General features: G+C 48.0%; 1 pseudogene; it reads left to right on the top strand.

Moving 5' to 3' along the window:
* Window positions 1-292: 292 nt before the first annotated feature.
* On the top strand, window positions 293-1704 carry LOC101580619 (annotated as a pseudogene).
* Window positions 1705-3662: the final 1958 nt, after the last annotated feature.

Genomic DNA, 3662 nt, shown 5'->3' with positions numbered 1-3662 from the left:
GGAAGCTGCAACAACCTAATACAGGCACAACATCAAATGGTCCAGAGCTTTCAGGAATGAAGGTATGGGTCACTCCACCAGGAAAAGAACCAAGACCTGCTGAGGTACTTGCTGAGAGCCAAGGGAATACAGAATGGGTAGTAGAAGAAGGTAGTTCTAAATACCAGCTACAGTCCCATGATAAGCTATAGAAAAGAGGCTTGTAATTGTACTATTTTGACCATCCAGAAGCAGCTGCCAGTCTCCTCAAGTCTCCATCTTCAGTTCACCTGCCTACACTCCAGCCTCCACCATGTCCATAAAGGTGACCAAGAAGTCCTACAAGGTGTCCACCTCTGCCCCCTGGGCCTTCAGCAGCCTCTCCTACACCAGCAGGCCTGCTTGCCTCATCAGCTCCTCCAGCTTCTCCTGAATGGGCAGCAGCAGCAGCTTCCGGGGCGGTCTGGGGCTGGGTGGCGATGGTGGGGCTGGTGGTGTGGGGAGCATCACAGCCATCCAGGTGAACCAGAGCCTGCTGAATCCCTGAACCTGGAGGTGGACCTCAACATCCAGGCCATGTGTATTCAGGAAAAGGAGCAGATCAAGAACCTCAACAAATTTGCCTCCTTCATCGACAAGGTTCAGTATCTGGAGCAGCAGAATAAGATACTGGAGACCAAGTAGAGCCTTCTGCAGCAACAGCAGATGTCCCAGAGTAATGTGGACAACATGTTCGAAAGCTACATCAACAACATCCGGCAGGAGCTGCACTCACTGGGTCAGGAGAAACTGAAGCTAGAAGCGAAGCTTGGGAACATGCAGGAGCTGGTGGAGGACTTCAAGAATAAATATGAAGATGAGATCAACAAGGGTACAGAGATGGAGAATGAATCTGTCCTCGTCAAGGATGTGGATGAAGCTTACATGAACAAGGTGGAGCTTGAGTCACGCCCGGAAGGGCTGACTAATGAGATCAACTTCCTCAGGCAGCTGTATGAAGAGGAGATACGTGAGCTGCAGTCTCAGATCTCGGACACATCTGTGATGCTGTCCATGGACAACAGCCGCTCCCTGGACCTGGACGACATCATCGCCAAGGTCAAGACCCAGTACAAGGAGATCACCAACTGCAGCTGGGCCGAGGCTGAGAGCATGTACCAGATCAAGTATGAAGAGTTGCACACTGGCTGGGAAGCATGGGGATGACCTCCGCCGCATGAAGTCTGAGATCTCTGAGACGAACCACAGCATCAGCTGCCTACAGGCAGACACTGAGGCCCTCAAAGCCCAGAGAGCATCCCTGGAGGTGGCCATCACTGATGCCAAGCAGCCTGGGGAGATGGCCTTTAAGGGTGCCAGCACCAAGCTGGTCCAGCTGGAGACTGCCCTGCAGAAAGCCAAGCAGGACATGGCCCAGGAACTGCACAATTCCAGGAGCTCAAGAAGGTCAAGCTGCTCTGAACATTGAGATCACCACCTACTGCAAGCTGCTAGAGGGTGATGAGAACAGCCTGGAGGCTGGATGCAGAACTTGAGCATTCACACGAAGACCACCCATGGCCATGCAGGAGTAGTGAGCTCACCCTATGGGGGCCTCACAAGCCCTGGCTTTGGAGCCTCCAAAGCTCTGGCTTCACCTGCACCAAGTCTGCTGTGGTTGTGAAGAAGATTGAGATCTGCGATGGGAGACTGGTGTCTGAGACCTCCGGTGTCCTGCCCAAGTGAATGGGCCATAGCAGCCTTTCCAGCCTGCACCTCTCCAGAGGCTGCCCCAGAGCCTGTGGGGAGACAGCTGTACAAGAGGGCATTGGGAGCAAGAGACCCACCTGAGGCTCAGCTTAGCCCTCAACCCACCCTTGGGGGACATTACTGTGTGGGGTACCCCTTAATCCCCATACCCTCTGCCAAAAACCAATTAAATTGTCTTTTCCAAAATAAAGCCCGGTTTTGCCACCTGAAAAAAAAAAGTACAATTTCATCCCTATATATAGTTGTGTTATGATATAATATGGATACATTTAGTACCAGTTCTTAAGAATTATTAAATCTATGCTAATCTAAACAAAGAAAACTTACCTTTTATTTTAGACCACTGAGCCATCTCACCATCCCCATTACCACTCTTTTTTTTTTTTTTTTTTTTTTGGTGGAACCGGGGATCGAACTTAGGTCCTTGAACTTGCCAGGGAAGCACTTATTCCACTGTGCTGTCTCCCTGGCCCCTTACCTTCTATTTTAGTAAGGGTATTAGTGCATTTCCATTTGTATGCAGGATAGTATAGTTATAACGCTGTTAGGTGCAATTATATGTATATCTCTATATCTGGAGACTGGTTTAAAGAAATATGTCCAGTTGCCAAGTTGACAAGGGGTGGATTGTAGTGGTTGATACATTATGTCAGTTTGGCTGGATGTCTGGTGGTTCCATACCGTGGGCTGAGGGCTCCGCCACAGAGTAAGTCAGCACAGAAAGGGGACAAAAGAGGTTGAGGGTCAAATTCAGTTGACTTCACAGGCATCTTGGACTTCATCTCTGGCTTCCAGCACAGACTCTTCAGCCTTCCCTTGCAGATCCAGCAGGGGTGGGGGTGGGGGTTAGAGATCATTAGAAACCATTAGAGGGCCGGAGAGATGGCTCAGTAGAATAAGCACTTGCCTGGCAAGCACAAGGGCCTGAGTTCAATCCCTGGTTCCACAAAAAAAAAAAAAAAAAAAAAAAGAACCTTGGTACTGGATCCTTCGGTTGGTGGTGTGCAGAGCCTCTTGGCACACTTCCTCATCCAACTTTTTGGCTGGTACATCTGGAGTTATAACCGTTCCTTGTATCTGATCTGTTCCTCTAGTGAAGCCCTGGCCAGAGAGGTGTGAACTGTTGAACTGGCAGCACCCGCTCTGCCCCCAAGGTGTGGAGAGGGTCATCCTGGACACGTTGGCACCCCAGCCTCGCCTCCAGTCCCTGTAGAGCAGGGCGGCAGTGTCTGCGATTGAGGCCACCTCAGGCAGGGAGAGGAGATGTTTGGAGAAGATAGAGGCCCTGACGTTCTCTCCTGAGGATTTGCTACGTAATTCAGGCTGTTTTAAATTATGAAAGCTCCAGTAACTGTGAGCTAAACAACCTTTTCTTCCCTCATTTTGAGTGTCAGGTATTTAGCCCAGCAATGAGAGAAGAGTAAGTAATACACATGTATTGTGTTTTTACTCTCAATTTTGTGAGTTTCTGCTGTGATTTTTGTGATTTCCCTTCTTAAATTAGGCCTGAGTTTGGACGGTTGTTTTTCAAGTATCTTGTGATTCATTATGTTACTTACTTGAGTCATTGTTTTCTTAAAGTGAGCAGCAAACAGAATGAAGTTCTCTCATAAGACGGCTTTCATCATGTGCCATAGATTCTGGTATCTAGTGCTGGCATTGTCGCTTGATTCCAGGAATTGTTTAATTTCTTCCTTAATTTATTGTGTGACCCACTGAGTGTCTAGTGGTGTGTTATTCAATTTCTAGATGCTTATAAATTTTCTGTCATTTCTTTCATGGTTGATTTCTAGTTTCAATGTATGATTACCTAAGAGTACACATGGAGTGATTTTGATTTCTTTGCATTTATTTAAGCAGGCTTTGTGCACTAGTATTTCTCTTCTGAAGAAAATCCTGTGTGTTGCAGACAAGAATGCGCAGTATGTTGCAGG

This window comes from Octodon degus, unplaced genomic scaffold (genome assembly GCF_000260255.1).
Source record: "Octodon degus isolate 3935 unplaced genomic scaffold, OctDeg1.0 scaffold00049, whole genome shotgun sequence".
NCBI classification, from domain to species: Eukaryota; Metazoa; Chordata; class Mammalia; order Rodentia; family Octodontidae; genus Octodon; species Octodon degus.
The sequence above is the reverse complement of the archived record's forward strand: the minus strand, read 5'-3'. Positions and strand labels throughout refer to the sequence as shown.